Source organism: Canis lupus, chromosome 10 (assembly GCF_003254725.2).
Source record: "Canis lupus dingo isolate Sandy chromosome 10, ASM325472v2, whole genome shotgun sequence".
NCBI lineage: Eukaryota > Metazoa > Chordata > Mammalia > Carnivora > Canidae > Canis > Canis lupus.
This window is the reverse complement of record NC_064252.1, coordinates 10,539,102-10,557,549: the sequence shown is the minus strand read 5'-3', so window position 1 is coordinate 10,557,549 and position 18,448 is coordinate 10,539,102. Positions and strand designations below refer to the sequence as shown.

The following is an 18,448-nucleotide window of genomic DNA, read 5'->3' as shown; positions in this document are numbered from 1 at the left end:
AACACTAAATCTTATAATAAAAGACCGATTAAAAGGCTAAAGATGGTAAAGTAGAAATGAATAATGAGCTACATTAGCAAAAAACAGACTTCAGTAAATTTTAGGCAGTGCAGAACATTTATGTAATTATATCTGGGACCATTCTGAGAACATAAAAAGGAAACATTGCAATTATCTCAAACATGATAGAATAATATAAAGCATTCCATATTATGCCCAACCATCCTTCCAGACCCTTAGCCTTTATATCGCAAATACTTAACACAGTTTTTGGCTAAACTGTCAAAATTAGCTCTTTAGTTTGCTTTTACCTGTTTAGAGAGATTTGGAAGCATCATGGGAGAAAAATGTGGTGCACTGGTATTTCCAGTTGTACAGATGCAGTACTAGTCATGACCGTCCTCAAACCAACATGGACTGTTTTTGATTATAGAAATATCCGACTGATTCCAACTAACATGTACAGTTTTCCTCAGAAATGCTTGTCTGTGAAATGAGCACAAGGGATTTTTATGCAAGGTGGAGGAAATGACCCCAGAATAATGAGTGGGTGAGGCGCCATCTCATGAAGAGACCAGTTGGATTCAAGTCCAAGCCTAAGATCAATCACCTGCTCATTCAAACTGTTTCAGCACAACTATTGGCAGAATTGAAGTAAGTTTTAAAACCATTAAAAACAGTAATTCATCACCTTTCCCGTGTTTATACCAATCAAAGAAAAAAATGGGGGAGTAGGGCTTAGGTGGGAAAGGAAATAGAAATAAAGAAGCGGGGAGATACAGCCATGATGGTGGAGGGACAGGGAAATTTAAATTATTTTACTCCAAGTAATTTCTAACTTCAAGTTCAAAATACCATACACGTGTAAGGAGACCTCATCAACCCAACATCAGCAGGATGAGCGCTCATTTTGATTCAGTTCTCCAGTGTGGGGCTGGCCTGGTCCTTGTACGTACGCTCTCTCTCTGCATCCCCTCTGCGACCCACGATGTGCACCTGCTGGTCACAGTGAGGAGGTGGACCTGATTTACAGAGATGTTCACTGATCCATACACAAATTGAACTCAGAGACCTTGGCCTCATTGATTCTGGACAAGCTCATCCTTCATTTTCTAGATTCGATTGCATCAGCCAGCCAATATTTTTTTTAAACATCACCAGGAGAGGAAATTTATTACTGCCAACCTTTCTCAGTGTTGAATGGAGTGTTTAACCTAAATCAATAACATAATTAACAAATGAATGTAGGTGAGCACTTTTGAGAACAAGGTTGAGGATTACATTCTTGCAAAAAAGTGAGTTTTTCCCTCCGAAGCTCTTCCTGTCCTCCTCTGCACATGCCTCATTTGTCTTCCCAATGAGTTCATTTCTGGAAGTGGCTGACTGCAGATTTCAAACCATAAGAATCAGAGAACCTCACAAGCAAGTGGGCTTTGTTCGCCCTATTTCTTAATGTCTTATGCCCTCTGGTGGTAGAAATTGGGAGACTTGCTGTGTTTTCGTTTGAGTTCTCCAAAACAAAACATTTCATTAAAATGAAATTGAAAAAGTATTCATCCTAATTAGCTGCAGGTTGTAAATAAATATATTTTAAGAAACTAGAAGGCTTCAACATAACTTAAGGCTAAGAATGTGAAGTAAGCACAGAGTAGTGAAGAGTCTTGTAGTTGGCAAAATTGCTCTCACCTTTCTGGAGCAGGGATTCCAGGCCTTTATCCTGTTCTCCATTTCTCCACCTTTCTTTTTGAAATAGAGAAGAAAACTCCATAATCGCACATGAGTACTTGTTACACGTGAGCCAACTCTTTCTTTACTGCTAAATTACATCTGATAGTTTGGGTAGAAAAGGAACTCCCTGAGATCTGTTGGCTAGAACAATATATACGTAAAATTCGACTGTAAGACAAAATGACCATGGAGGTACAATCACTAGGAGTTTATTCATACAAAAATTACATCATTCCTTGGATCATATCCTCTGAAAATGTGAGGAATAGTTGGAAAATTATAAACTAATGAGTCAAAGGGAACATATTAATCTGGGGGAGAATTTACATATAAAAAATCTTTCCATGTATATTTTTTAGCTTTTCATAAAGCAAAATGTTATTAAAATTTTTATTTTGAGAAGGAAATAAAAATGAGAGGGTGTCAAATTTTCCCTTTAAAAACAAAATTGTAAAAAAATAAATAAATAAATAAAAACAAAATTGTATGTAATCAGAGATGGCAGGATTTTAAAATGCTTTTTTTTTCTTTTCAGCATATATTTTTAAAATTTTTATTTTCAAATAGTTTCAGGTTAATAAAAACTTGCAACAATGGTACAAAATATAGTATAAAATTTCTATATGCCTTTTATTCAATCTCCATAAATATTGATAATTTAAATACAGTATAATTTTCAAAATCAGGAAATGAACATTGATATTATAGTATTAACTAATCTACAGACGGTATTCCACTTTTGCCAATTATTCCATAAATGCCCATTTTATGGTCCCAGATCTAAATGAAGATTAAATTCATAACGATTAAATTCATATTATACATACATAGTAAGAATACCACAGAAATGACATCATAGTTTTCCTAATTCATTGTATTTGGAGTCTGTGATGTTGATGTAGCTTATTCCTGGTGATGTTAGGTTTGATCACTTGGTTAAGGTAGTGTCTGATGGATTTCTCTACTATAAAGTAACTGTTTTTCCCTTTTTACTTAGTATCTTATAAAGAAATGCTTTAAAACTATCTAAATACCTGTACCTTATCTTCTCTTAAGCCACTAATTGCCAACTGAATTTTTTATTTCCATAATTTTTTGACACTTATTAATTAAAATTCTGTAAAGAAGAGAAGGTTTTCCTTTTTTTCTCATTTATTGGTTAACTCAATTATGTATATATATTGGCATGGAGTCATAGGTATTTATTTTATTCTATATGTTCTAATCCATTACTATCACCATTTATTTTATTCTCCACATTGGCCTGTATTTGACCATTGGGAGCCTCTTCAAGTTGATTTCTGTGTCCTTTCAACATTCCCTGCTATTTTTTTGAGCACTTCTTTTTCCTGCACCACAAGATGTTCCAGGCTAATTTTATGCTTTCCCTGCTCCAAACCTGGGGTCATTTTTCCAAGGATAACTCTAAAAATTAAAATAGTTACTTATGGTTTTTCTTATTTGCAACTCCTTTCTCCGACAGTAAGAATCTGCTTCTTATATAAGTTTATTTACTTATTTGCACAGTCCTATAAGATACACAAGCTAGTTTCAGAATTACTAACTCATGCCTCTTTCGGAGGTTGGAGGAAGTTACTAAGTCATATACAATGGTTGTGTACATTTCCTTTTGTCTTTAGTCTTAAGAGACATAGTCAATATACTGTTTTCAAACTTATTAAGGTTTACTCTTGTCTTCCCCACTCCCTTCAGAGTGGTATAGTTTGTAATTGAGTTAGGCTCATTTGTTATTATTTGTATGAATTTTGGGTTCTCCTCTCATCCTGCTTGATTTGAATCACTTATTTGTATTTTTGGTCTATGACATATCATCATGGTTTCAAAGAGTCAGAACTGTACAAACAATTATACTCAGGGAGCTGTTTCTTCTCCTGTCCCATCATCCTTCCCACCTCATGCCCCTGCCTCTTACTTCTTTAAGTAAGTAATCTTTAGTTTCAGGTTATACTTTTTTGGGGTGGGGGCAGAAATGGGTAGAAACATGTATATTTTATTTCTCTTTCTTTTATAAAAGATGGCATATAAATAGGTACTCCCTTGCACTTTGTCTTGTTTTTACTTGATGTATCCTGGAAAAGAGTCCATATTAGTTCATAGAAATACTCTTTAGTTTTTTCCTCTTATAGCTGTGTAGATGTACATTTGCAATGCTGTGATTAATAACCCATGCAAATGTATTTTTTGTATTATTGGAAGGGTATTTTCTGGATAAATTCTTAAAAGTGGACTTGCTATGGATAAAAAAGTAAGAGTCATCTATATGCTGGCTACAAGAGAATCATTTCAGACCTAAAGACACATGCATGTTGAAAGTGAAGGGATGAAAAAGCATTTATTATACAAATAAAAGTGAAAAGAAAGCCAGGGTAGCAATACTTATGTTGGACAAAATAGACTTTAAAACAAAAACTGTAATGAGACTAAGAAGGACATTATATATTCATAAAGGGAACAATCCAACAAAAAGACATAACAATTGTGAATATGTATAAACTCATGATGGGGGCACCCAATGCATAAAGCAGCTAATAACAAATAAAGTAATTGATACTAATACAATAGCAAAAGGGCACTTTAATACCCCACTTACATCAATGGAGAGATCATCCCAACAGAAAATCAATAAACAATGGCTTTCAGGGTATCTTCAGTTCAGGTCATGACCCCAGGGTCCTGGGATTGAGCTCCCCATTGGGCTCCCTGCTCAGTGGGGAGTCCGCTTCTCCCTCTGCCCCTTCCCTTGCTTATGTGTGTGTGTGTTCCCTCTCTCTCTCTTTCTCTCAAGTATATAAATAAAATCTTAAAAAAAGAAACAGTGGCTTTCAATGGCACATTGGGCCAGATGGCTCTAACAGATATATTCAGAACATTCCATCTTAACACAGCAGTATACACAGGTGCACATGGAACATTCTCCAGAATAGATCACATATTAGTCCACAACACAATTCTCACCAAAATCAGAAAGATTGAAGTCATCCCGTGTATCTTTTTGAACCACAATAGTTTGAAACTAGAAATCAACCACAAGAAAAAAAATCTGGGAAAACATAAATACATGGAGGTTAAATAAATAACATGCTACTAAACAATGAAAGGGTCAAACAAGAAATAAAAGTGGAAATTTAAAAATACATAAAGAGAAATGAAAAAGAAAGAACAATGACCTAAAATCTTAGGGATGCAGCAAAAGGTGTTCTAAGCGGGAAGCTTATAGCAATATAGGCCTACCTCAGGAAGCAAAAAGAATCCCAAATAACTTAAACTTACATCTAAAGAAGGTAGGAAAAGAAGAACAAACAAAACCCCAAATGAGCAGAAGGAAGGAAATAAAAAATTTTAGAGCAGAGATAAATGGTATAGGAAAAAAAATAAAATAAAAATAGAACAGATGAAACCAGGAGCTGGTTCTTTGAAAAGATCAACAAAATTGATAAACAATTAGCCAGACTCATGAGAGACAGACAGAGAGAGAGAACTCAAAATCAGAAATGAAAGAGGAGAAATAATAACTGGCATCACAGAAATACAAAGGATTAAAAGAGAATACTCTGAAAAATTATATGCCAACAAATTGGATAACCTAGAAGAAATGAATAATTTCCTAGAAACCTACAGCCTCCCAAAACTGAATCAGGAAGAAATAGAAAATTTGAACAGACTAATTACCAGCAATGAAACTGAAATAGTAATCAAAAAACTTCCAACAAATAAAAGTCTAGGACCAGATGTTTTCACGGGTAAATTCTACCAAACTATAAAGAGTTAATACCTATTCTTTTCAAACTATTCCAAAGAATAGAAAAGGGAAGAAACTTCCACATTCATTCCATAAGGACAGCATTATCCTGATACCAAAGCCAGATAAAGACACTACAAAAAAAAAAAAAAAAGAGAACTATAGGCCAAATCCCTGATTAACATAAATGCAAATACCCTCAAGAAAATAGTAGCAAACTGAATCCAACAATACATTAAAAAAAATCATTCGCCATGATCAAGTGGGATTTATTCCTAGGATGCAAGAGAGTGGTTCAATATTCGCAAATCAATCGATGTGATACATCAACAAGAGAAAGGTTAAAAACCTTATGATCATCTGAGAAAGGTTAAAAACCTTATGATCATCTCAGTAGATGCAGAAAATGCATTTGACAATGTGCAACATCCATTCATGATAAAAACCCTCAACACAATGGTTTTAGAGGGAACATACTTCAATATAACAAAGGCCACTTATGAAAAATTCACAGCAAATATCATAATGGTGAAAAACTAAGAGGTTTCCCCCCAAGGTCTAGAATAAGACAAGGATATCCACTCATCACCTTTATTCTACATAGTACTGGAAGTCCTAGACACAGCAATCAGACACAAAAAGAAATAAAAGACATCCAAATTGGTAAGGAAAAAGTAAAACTTTGACTATTTCCAAATGACATGATGCTATAAATAGAAAACGCTGAAGAAAAAAAAAAAAGAAAAAGAAAACGCTGAAGACTCCACCAAATAACTTCTAGAACTGATAAATGAATTCAGTAAAGTCACAGGATATAAAATCAATATGTAGAAATCTGCATTTCTATATATTATTAATGAAGCCGATAATATGGCCAATCTTCAACAAAGGAGGCAAGAATATGCAATGGAAAGAAGACAGTCTATCTTCAACAAATAGTGTTGGGGAAATTGGACAGCCACATGCAAAGAATTAAACTGGACCACTTTCTTACACCACATGAAAAAATAAACACGCGGGGATTCCTGGGTGGCTCAGTGGTTTAGCACCGGCCTTTGACCTAGGACGTGATTCTGAAGACTCGGGATCGAGTCCCGGGTTGGACTCCCTGCATGGAGCCTGCTTCTCCCTCTGCCTGTGTCTCTGCCTCTTTCTCTCTCTGTGTTTCTCATGAATAAATAAATAAAATCTTTAAAAAAAAAAAAACTCGAAATGGGCTAAGGACCTGTATGTGAGACCTAAAACCATAAAAATCCTAGAAGAGTGGACAAGCAGTAATTTTTCTGACTTCAGACATATGAACAGTTTTCTAGATATGTCTCCTGAGGCAAGGGAAACAAACACAAAAACTATTGGAACTACCTCAAAAAGCTTCTGCAGAGCAAAGGAAACAATCAACAAAACTAAAAGACAACCTATAAATGGGAGAAGTTATTTGTAAGTGACAAGTCCAGTTAAGGGTTAGATTTCAAAATATATAAAGAACTTATAAAGTCAACATTGGAAACACAAAGAAGCTAATGAAAAAAAAAATGAGAAGACATGAACAGACATTTCTCCAAAGAAGACAATACAGATCACCAACAGACACATGAGAAGGTGCTCAACAGCACTAATCATCAGGGAAATACAAATCTAACCACAATAGGATATCACCTCACGCCTATCAGAATGGCTAAGATAAAAAAAAAAAAAAAACCACAAGAAACAACAAGGGTTTGCAAAAAATGTGGAGAAAAAGGAACCTTTGTGCACACTGGTACAGCCGCTGTGGAAAACAGTATGGAGTTTCCTCAAAAAAATTAAGAATAGAACTACCCTATGATTCAGTAATTCCACTGAGTATTTACCGTAAGAATACAAAAACACTAATTGAAAAAGTCATCCTTATGTTTATTATAGCGTTCTAATATGCTGTATCTATTAAAGCCAAATTATGGAAGCAGCCCAAGTGTCCACCAATAGATGAATGGATAAAGAAGATGTGGTGTATATGCAAACAGCAGAACATAACTCAGCCATAAAAAAAAAAAAAAGAATGAAATCTTCCATTTGCAACAACGCGTATGGATCTAAAGTGTATTATGCTAAGTGAAGTAAGTGAGAGAAAGATGAATACCATATGAATTCATTCGTATGTGGAATTTAAGAAACAAAAGAAACAGAGACCAACCCAAACCAGATTCTTAACTCTAGAGAAGAAACCGATGGTTATCAGAGGAGAGGAGGCCGGGGAGATGGGGAAAATAGGTGAAGGAGATTGGTAACAGAACACTCACCATGATGAGCACTGAGTAATGTACAGAATTGTTGAATCACTATATTGCACAACGACTAATATAACATTGTATGTTAACTATATGGGAATTAAATTAAAAAGTGGCCTTGCTGAGTCAGAGGGTAAGTGCAGATGTAGCTTCTCAGGTTATTGCCAAATTTCCTTCTAAAAAACTTGTACCACTTTGCATTCCTACTAGTAATGTATGAGCCTGCCTATTTCTCTGCAGGACGTGTTGTCATATTTTTGTTGTTGTTGTTGTCATATTTTTAAATTGTTGCCAATCTGATCATTATATACCGGGATAGTTTTACTTAATATTTCTTTAATTATGAGTGAGGTTAAATACCGTTTCGTATATTCAAAGTTCATTTTTACAAGTTGTTTGTTAATTGCCTTCTCTTGCCTTTTCTGCATTTTAATGAGTTTATAAAAATTATTTCCCCCCTCAATTTTTAACAGTTCTTGATATATTAGCGGTATTTGTATTCTATCTGTAGTTAGAGCTATGCTGTAAACACTTTTTCAAAGTCTTTGATGTCTTTGACTTTATGATTTCTTTTGTCATACGGAAAAATTTTTATTTTTATATAGCCAGTTTCCAATTTTAAAAAAATTGCCCCTGGGTTTGAGTCCTAGTTAGGAAATCTTACCAAGGTTAAGGAGGAATTCACCTGTTCATCTGTGTTTTCTTCTAATACATTACAGGTTTTTTTTTTTTTAATATTTAGATCCCTGTTACAATTGGAATTTTTGCTCATGTATGGTGTGAAGAGTGGATCTAATTTTATTTTATTCCAAATGGCCATCCTGCTGTCTCAGAAGAATCTATTAAAATTATAGCATTTTTCTTAGTAATTTGTGATACCACCTATATCATATACTCTATTTACGTATGTACTTGGGTCCATGTCTGGACTTTCTTAACCTATTATCTTTGTCTGTTGGTCTACTCACACACCAGCATCTCACCATTTTAATTATGAAGATCATATAGCATATTTTATGTTGATTAGAGCTATTCCTTCTTCCCAGCCTTTCCTTTTCAGTGTATTCTTGGATTTTCTTGTATGTTTGTCTTTCCACATGGTTTTTTAATATCAACTTGTCTACCTCCATAAGAAAGCTTATTTGTGTCTTTTTTGGGATGGTGTTACATTTTACATTAACTTGGAAAGAACTGACAATTTATGATTCAGAGTCATGCTATCCAAACACTGGGGGTGTCAGGGTGCCTGGGTGGGTGAGTTGGTTAAGCGTCCAACTTCTGATTTTGGCTCAGATCATGATCACAGGGTCATGAGACTGGGCCCCCCGTATTGGGCTCTGCACTGGGCGTGGAGCCTGCTTAAGATTCTTTTTTCCCCTCTTCCTCTGTCCCTCCTCCCCCAGCTTGCACACTCTCCTCTTAAAAAACAAAAACAGACTGTCTTTCCATTTGTCCAGCTTTCCTTCTATAGCTTTCAGGGGTGTTTTCCTTGCAGCTTTCCTTTTATATTTATTCCAAAGTACTTAATCTTTGTTAACGTAAATGAAGTTTTTCAATGACGATATCTTCTATTTGGTTATTCTATGTATATATGAAAAGTAATTTCTATATCCATCGCTTTTATCCTGCTACCTTTAACTTATTTTATCATCTGAGTTCATGCCTTTTCTTGACTTCAGCCAGAAATAAAATTTTATTGTGATAAGCCTTTGAGATTTGGTTTATTTCTTATAGTAGTTAGCCAGTTTTTAATACAAGGCAGGAGTGATTTTAGTCCTATCTTGTAATAGAGAAGCTGGGACCAGAGATATTGACAAATTTGCCCAAGTTCACAGAAAGAACAAGGGACAGAACTGGCCTTTTAATCAAGATCCTGTACTATTAACTATCGCGTGATACTCTCTCAAGTTATGGCTCCCCGAGTGTCTGCTGATTTCCATTTGAAAAAGAGAAAAAGCAAGTTCATACCTCATCCTCCTCTTCTTCATCTACTGTGGCAGCTGTATTATTAATTATTGGGAACTGATTGGGAGTGTGAGGAGGATTGATGAATGGGTAATAGCCCTGGCCTGCATCAGCAAGCCACACAGATTTAAGAGAAAGTGAGTTTCGGGATCCCTGGGTGGCGCAGCGGTTTGGCGCCTGCCTTTGGCCCAGGGCGCGATCCTGGAGACCCGGGATCGAATCCCACATCGGGCTCCCGGTTCATGGAGCCTGCTTCTCCCTCTGCCTGTGTCTCTGCCTCTCTCTCTGTGTCTCTCATGAATAAATAAATAAAATCTTTAAAAAAAAAAAAAAAAAAAAAAAAAAAAGAGAAAGTGAGTTTCATTGCACTTTGCAGACTTCATGTAGATAGAAAACTATACAGGATTTTTGGCTATAAAATTCATGATAGCTCAATCCTGGTCCACTTTCCAATTTGTTTCCACTGTGCAACCAGTGTGATCTTACAAAAATGAAAATAGTTGAATATCATTTCCATTCCTTAAGTCTTTCAATGGATTCACTTTGGTCTCAGAATGAAGGCGGAACTTCACATGACTCCTGCTTCCATCTCCAGGCTCAGCTACGTGCCCTACTTTACCACCCTGGTACTCTGGCCATAGTGAAGTCCTTACAGTACTTCATTCTTCTGCATGCATCCAGACAGCATGTTCTCCAGGGGCCTTTCCTGATCCCTGCCTTCTATCTCCCTTGCATGCCTTCTGTAGGGACTTGTTCTAAGCTTTGTCACATTGCATTGTACCACTTAATTGTCTATCACAAACTCTTGAGGGTACAGGCTACTTTAATTTTAGATTCTAGATCCTAGTACCATGTCTTACGTAGTAGGCACTTAATATGTTTGTTGACTGAAGAAAATAACTTTTCATTACCAAGAACCTCTTTCCTTCATGAATGAATAAATATTATTTTCTTACCTTTTTGATTTCATGGCACACTCTTATCTCTTCTTTAGAATATTTTCTTCTTCCTGCATGGGAAATGCTTTTCGTATATCCTCAGGATTGTCCCCATCATGAGCTGTGGTCTGTCATAAACTTTTCAAACTTTAAAGAGAAACCTCAAATCAGTGATCTAAGATTTTTTTTAAGGAAAATAATCAACTGACATATTTTTTCCACTTTCTTTTCTGTCTGGGAATGATTTATAGCTGTCATTGGGATGAATAATCCCTGGCCTTTTATAAAATGCAAACCTAAAAATGTTCTTTGAAATCTGATCATGCCATTTCTAAGAGGCATCACTTTCTGTCAAAAGCTTGGTCCAACTCTGGCAACTGATATTTTACAAGTATCAGATGCATTCTCTGAACTATTTTTCTTTACCTATGGCAAAGATAAGAGCCAGTTTTTATTGAGCTCCATCTATGTGTTAGACACTCTTCTAAACATATGGCCTAAGATTATTTTATGCAGCAGATTTAATTCTTTACCAGTTTATAGATGAAGAACTAAGGCATGCAGAGATTAAGAAACTTGCCCAATAATAATTAAAAGAAACTGAGATTAGATTTTCAGGGGAACCAAATCCAGAGTTCATACTCTAAAATTGCAGTAGACCATTTCATCTATACTTCACCCTACTATGCCCCCTGGAATATTTAATGTTGTTTGTGTGCTACATGTGTGTCTCTTGTTATCTCCCCAATAAGATATTTCTTTAGAAGGAGTGTCTTATCTCTCTAGCTTCTACAAAATGTTGTATAGTGCTAGATACATTGTGTGACCATTACACAAACACATCCTCAGTTGCTTTGAAAAATTTATTTAAATTCACCCCCAGTCTTAGGAAATTGTATACAGGGATTTTAACAAGCTAGGATAAGATAGAGTATTTTTTAAATCTCTCAATTTGTTGATCTAAGAGATGAGTTTATGATTATTATTATAATAGATGCAATAGCAATTGAAGAAGGAGAGAAGACCCTCATGAAATCACCCATTGACTGTCTCTCGTCCCTATCTGGCTTCTACATGAGTGTAATGATACTTTGATGCATATTAATGAAACTGAGTGCCTTGTGACTGATTTACTTTGTACCAACACTGATTAATAAAGCATTAATTTAACTCATTCTCTTTCAGTTTCCTCTTTTGAGGGTCACAACTGCTCTCTGAAGGAATAGGAAGCTTGTTGTTACTGTAGGCAGGTCTAACTAAATTCTTCTTTGCCCCAAGGACACCCTCAACTAAGCTTGTGTACTCCAGCTCTCCAGTAATGATGAGTGACTTCCTCAACTGGAATGCCACCCAATGCTTGGGAGGTTAAAATATCCCCCCATGCTATAGTGGATTGGGTTTTGGGAGGACATAGATCTACAGAATAGATCTAGTTAGTTATAATTCCATTATTCTCTTACACCAATGTCAAACTCAAGGAAGCAAAAGGGAAAATAAATGTATATATTATGGCCTCAAAGCTTTTACATTACAAGCCTAAGTCTTCCCAGAACTTTTGCTACATTATCCTTTTTATTAATAAGTACTTCTTATTCTAATTATTTTGGGTTACATGGAATACATGTTTTTGGTAGAACTATTGAAAATCAGAAGTGCATTTTTAAGTGTTTACTAATTCATGATCTCTTCACTTAACCATACCCACTGCTAATATTTGGTATATATCTCTATAAATTATTACATATTATGTATAAGTTTCCACTAACTCAATCTTATATCATGGACATTTTTTAGATCACTTCAGATTCTTCAATGACCCTTTAAAAAGGCTTTCTAATGTCTATTGATAACTCTATAGTGTTCTGTTTAATGATCTGACATTGCTGGCTATTTTGATACTTTCGCTGAGTTGAACACCAGCTTGTGCTTCCAAATCCTGCCTGAGTAAGAGTGGAAAGTCCATTATAAGCTGCATAAACACAGAGGGAGATTTTCTAAAGGAAACAGCCTTCATCTGCCCAATAAAATCCTGAAATTAAAACAAAGAAAAAGAAGTTGTTTTTTGTTTTTTTTTTTGTTTTGTTTTTGTTTTTGTAAAGGGCCCCAGAACTCAGATGCTTATCTGAGGGTTTTTCAAAGTGAGTTAAGTCCAGTGGAGCTCTGTTCATGTCTGAAATCCCTCACCACCGTGCAAGGATAGAAAAGTGACAAGACTCTGGGAAACGAATAAGGGGTGGTGGAAAGAGAGGTAGGCGGGGGGTGGGGGTGACTGGGTGACAGGCACTGAGGGGGGCACTTGATGGGATGAGTACTGGGTGTTATGCTATATGTTGGCAAATTGAACTCCAATTTTAAAAATATGTAAATACATACATACATATATATATATATATATATATATATATATGAAAAATGACAAGAGCACATCTTTATCAGATTTACAGTAACTTCATTTTAGTAAGCCAAGCTGCAAATAACACAAATGCAACCTTACATGCAGTGCTTTGGCTGCTCCTGTGGTTACCAACCTGTGGGAGGACTTAAGGGAACAAAAATCAAGAGACATTTTCTGAACCTTCGAACTGACCCAGCCGTATTACCTCTACTTCTGTGAATAATTTACCTTTTCTGTTACTAGGTGAAGTAAACACCTGCTTTGAGATATATTTACCCAGAAAAAAGCTGGTGACTAATTTGTCAGCTAAAAGATCACAAACTAATCCTTTTAGGATTAGTCCTAAAAGAAATTGGATTGTGGGAGGTAGCAAGAGAAATAAAAGAAAAAACTTCTCTTCAATATTCTGTACAATGAAGCACACAAGGCTTTTAGAACATGGGAGTACAAATTAAAATATATGCTATTTTATGACTGTTAAACTGAAAAGGATTAAAATAATGAGTGTGAGCAAGGATGTGAAGCAATGGAAACTCTCACACAGTGCTGGGAAATCACAGAGCAGTTATGTACCATCTTGTGAAGCTAAAAGTATATATGCCCTTCAGTGGAACTTAGGGAAAGCCAGAGAAAAATTAGGGTGTTTTTTGGTCTTGTCTTTTAACATAATGAGGTACAAATGAAGATGAAACTTCAAAGTCAGGTGTCTTGCATCCTTGCTAAGGCTCAGAGGAAAGATTCTGGAGCACTGGTAATACGAGGACAGAGCAGCAGGGGCATCTTTCTCTGGTACAGGTAATGAGGCGTGCATGGTCTATAGAGAACGTGAAAACAGAAATATAACCAACTAAAAGCCCGCTTTCCTAGTGTCACCCTATGCCAACCTCCTAAACAATATTCCTCCCTGAATAGAAGTCTAAGTTTTTTTTACAATTATTGTGGCTATTGTATATTTTTTAAATTACTTCATCCTTTCGTTATCATTATTTTCTACATGGAAGTTAATTCAGAGACCTTTCGGTGATGCAGGCAATCCCTACTCCCCATGGACTCAGCTACCTCATACCTCAGGGGATAATGGGATTGAAGGGAGGTTCTTCTAGAACAGGGTTTGTTCTATCAAACTGGTAGATAAGGGAAGGGGTCAGTGGAAAGGGTGGGATGAAAGAGAAGGGGTAGTGTATAATTGATGCATCAGAGTCTGAAGGCTTTTTGTAGTTGTGTCTCCCTTTGGTGGCTCTAGGCCTGACCTTGACTTTGTCTAATGAGATGATAATGCATGTGATGCAAACAGACTTGTAAAGTGCTTGCTTGCACACAGAGAGCTGTTCTCTTTTGGCCTTTGTGGGAGGGTGTGTGTGGGGGGATCCAGCAATCACTGACTAATATGTGAACAGGCTTTGGATGTTTTGGATGATGAGTGACACGTGGCCTAGCCACTTTTGTCTCCCCAGCTGACATCAGGTCGATTTCCAGACATGTGAGTAAGGCTATTCTAGACCGTCCAGTCCCAGGCAGGCCTCCAGCTGGTCATGGGAGTAAGTACAGCTACATTTAGCCAAACCCACCCGTGTGAGCAGAAACATCCAGCTTACCTTTACACTTGTGGGCAGTGCTGTGCAATTGTTTTAGGCCGCCAGATTTGGAGGTGATTTGTTATACAGCAGATACAAAGTCTTTGAGTAAGGATGGGATAGAGGGCAGAAGAGACAAAGTAGTCTTGGATATGACGTAACATATATATACCTATGTTCAAATCCTGCCTCCCCAACCCAAACACATACACCCCTTTCTCTCCACTTCCTCTCAGGGTGAGGGAAAAGAATGCAGGCTCTGAGCTGAAACTGCCTGAATTTAAATCCTGTCTTTGTTTTTTACTGGCTGAGTGATCTTGGGTGCACATCTTATTCCTCTGTAAAATAGAGTTGATCTCACAATGTTGTCGAAAAGATGAGGTGATACTATATAGATAAGATTTTACTTATTTGATGTTAGCTAAGTAGGTCCCTGGGTGAAGATATGGCATAAACTGGAGATACAATGACAGGGAGAGTTGAGGAAGTATCAGGCAACATCAACATTCTCAAGACAGGCTGTGAGATACCCTCAGGAAGTAAAAGCACAGTAAGGATCTGAGGATAAAGAAAATGAAAGGCAGTGAAAATTTTAAGACGGTGATTATGGAGGGATTTGTAAAAATGGTTGAATATAGTGTTTACAAGAACACATACATGGAAGCCGCACGCAGCACGGTTCAGATTTTCTACAACAGTGCTCAGGCGCTTAGGAGTAGAATTGGGGAGAGCAAGTAAGGGGATTGTTGGATGGCAGATGAACAAAGAAAGGGGATCAGGAGAACCAATACCTGTTGGCCATACAGCCTGAGTTGTCCTGGAAGCAAGGAAGACCATAGAGGAACTGATTGAGAGAACAGAATGGGGTCAGAGGGCAAAGAGCAGAAGTCACGTGGTCCCATTTGAATGTAGGAAGCTGCCACTTTCTTAGTTGGTGGATAGTATCATTTTCACCCTGAGTGACCTGCTCCCTTCCCTAGAGCCAGTGGGCCTGTTAGCCTATGATTTTGTATAGTTTCTGTTCGGGAAGACATATTTTCTGAGCTTCTTTAAGGAACTCTAAACTATTTAAAAGAGAGCTCTGGTGTTAGAACCCAGCCAGTCTTGAGGAATGTTGCTATGGCTGACGTCAGAGTCCTTAGTGCCTGAGCTCTCTTCCAGGATTTTTTTTTTTTTTTTAATGGTTTCAGGTCTCACATGTAGGTCTTTAACCCATTTTGAGTTTATGTCTGTGCGGGGTGTAAGGAAGTGGTCCAGTTTCCTTCTTTTGCATGTAGCTGACCCGTTTTGGATGGAGCTAGAAAGTACAATGCTGAGCGAAATAAGTCAGTCTGAAAAAGACAGATACCGTATGATTTCACTCACATGTGGAATTGAAGAAATAGAACAGATAAGCAAAGGAAAGAGAGAGACAGAGAAACCAAGAAAGAGACTCTTAACTCTAGAGAATACACTAGTGGTGACCAGAGGGGAGGCGGGTGGGGGGATGGGGGAAATAGGCGATGGGGAATAGGAAGTGCACGTGTTGTGATGAACCCTGGGAGATGTATAGAACTGTTGAATCGGTGTGTTGCACACATGCAAGTGAAATAACTCCGTATGTTAACGATATTGGAATTAAAATAAAATTTAAGAAAATCCAGTCGATCTTCACGGCTGTCTTCTGAGGATGCTCATTTGATCATCTGTCTCAGCTACTAAACCTTTTCTACAAGAGACCTTTATTATCCTTGCACATGAAGGCAGCAAGAAGCAGGACTTTCTATAGTACTCGGGTGTGCGCCTGGCCATATTTGAACATGCCCTAAATCTAGCCATATTCGAGCCTCTGCTCCTCTGCGGAGTGAGCCTAGGGCCTCCTATCTCTCCTCTCTGCCTTCTTAGGTTTGTGCCCTTTTCCAGACACAGCTCATGCTCTTAGTCTGCAGAGTCCGTCTCAGGTTTCCCAGCCCTATGTAATGTCTTCCTTCTCAGAACCAACACAGCACCCCATCTGATACTTAGCATGTGCTATCTTTTATTCCAGGTTTTCTTAAAAACCTAAGGATCAGCACATTTTAAGGGTAGGAAAGATTTCAGAGAATACCCAATCCAATGTTCTCATTTTGCCCATGAGAAAATTGAAACCAGAGACATTTAGTAAATGACAGAACCGAGTCACTAGAATCCTGCCTACCTTTGTCGTCATTTGTTATTTTCCACTGTGTTGTATGTATGTCCAGAGAGGAAGTCCGGTTCCTCAGCACAAGGACTTCTTCGGATTGATGGCATTTACAGGTTGGGATCTTCAGTAGAGATTTTCCCACAGTGACGTGTTGCTTTACCAAACTACATGAGATGGCTGAAAGAGTTATACATTCTTGTGTAGAACAGATTTTACAGTCAAAAAAAAAAATCACAGTTTTTCAAACTCTTAGATGTATAAAGTTTTCCAAATAAAATGTATTTAAGGGTTTTTGTTATATAAGATGTTCAGGTGTTCCCACCTTTGTTATTACAAGGAAAAGGAAGTTAATCCACCTTAGCTTTGTTCCTCTAATTTACTGCTAAGGGTGGTACCTCTAGGTCGGACATGGACCAGTTCTAACCAGTGTAGGTTACAGATAAGTATTTGAATCCCAGCAGAGGAAAATTCTCCCATCTGGCCCTTTTGCCAGTTACCTGGAAGAAGCTTACCTTTGTGGTTACTAATTTTATTTTCATTGTGGGAAAAAAACAAAAGCATCAAAGAGTCCATAAACAAAAACATTTATGCAGTTTAACTTAATTTGATAACATGGATTGGACAAAAATGAAAAAAAATATAAATTGGCAGCTAAATAAATATTGTTACTAGAAATTGCTAATTTCTCCAGTTTTGAATTTTAATTACAAAAAAATCAATCTATTCTCTAAGATTATTCATTACGTATAATATGTGACTTCTCATCTATTGCCTTGAACAACTTCTCTGAACCCATTTGAAAACTGAGTTGGAACCTGCCACTTTCACTCCAAGTCCACTTGTGACCACGTTAAGGAGACATTACCCCGCAAAGTTTAATCACAGCTTACTGTGAACACTATCACAGTTTAATTAACGCTCTACATGCTCATTTCAAGATGATGGCTCTGAAATCTCAGGACAACCTTGTGAGCATCCCAAAATCGAAAAATCCTTCCAGTTATTCTTCCCCTGAGCTTAGCTGGGGGCATTCCAGCCACACAGGTCTCTTTCCTGCTCTGTACTTCACCTTCCTTCTTCTACTCCTTCCCTCACAACAGAGAAATGACAACCACCACCCACTTGCAGTCACTTCGAATTCCACCCGCAGGAGCTCAAAACATAAAACACATGTATTTGTTTAAATATGTAAATTGCAAACAGCATTTTCACAGGAAAAAATATTCTCACCCTCTTGGTGCTAGTCCTCTGTGTATTTTTCTTCCAGACTTGTTCTTGGGCTACAAATGACTACAGTTTTTGCTGGCATTTCTCTGAAAGTAGATTCAAGAGCTCGTTAAGAGTCAGAAAAGCTACCTGAATTTGCAGGCAACTTCCTGTTGGGCTCACGTTTTGCAGAATGCAAACGTGGTGTGCAGAAGGTGGGCAAGGTGTTTGAAAAAACAGGAAGCACCTGTGAACGTGTGACTTTATTCCTGGAAGCAGAAGGCTCCCCTTGAGATGGTTGTAGATGCTTCCTGCCTTTTCACCCACTAGCACTTTTGCAAAGCCCTTAATGTATATTAAAGACCAAGAGTGGGCCTCCAATTGGCAAGATTATTTGGAAAGTCTGGCACATCCATGGGCATGGTAGAAATACAAAGGTTTTCTATTTTTT

General features: G+C 37.2%; 1 long non-coding RNA gene across 1 annotated transcript in view; it reads right to left on the bottom strand.

Moving 5' to 3' along the window:
- The window catches only part of LOC112677807 (uncharacterized), a 52,971-nt gene extending 34,783 nt beyond the window's left edge, over positions 1-18,188 (bottom strand). Inside the window, exons 1-5 of the long non-coding RNA XR_007413365.1 lie at positions 18,022-18,188; positions 16,804-16,968; positions 10,677-10,805; positions 1,687-1,869; positions 312-486 (exon numbers count right to left, since the gene is read on the bottom strand). This is a non-coding gene — a long non-coding RNA (uncharacterized LOC112677807). The remainder of the gene's footprint in view (positions 1-311; positions 487-1,686; positions 1,870-10,676; positions 10,806-16,803; positions 16,969-18,021) is intronic.
- Positions 18,189-18,448: the final 260 nt, after the last annotated feature.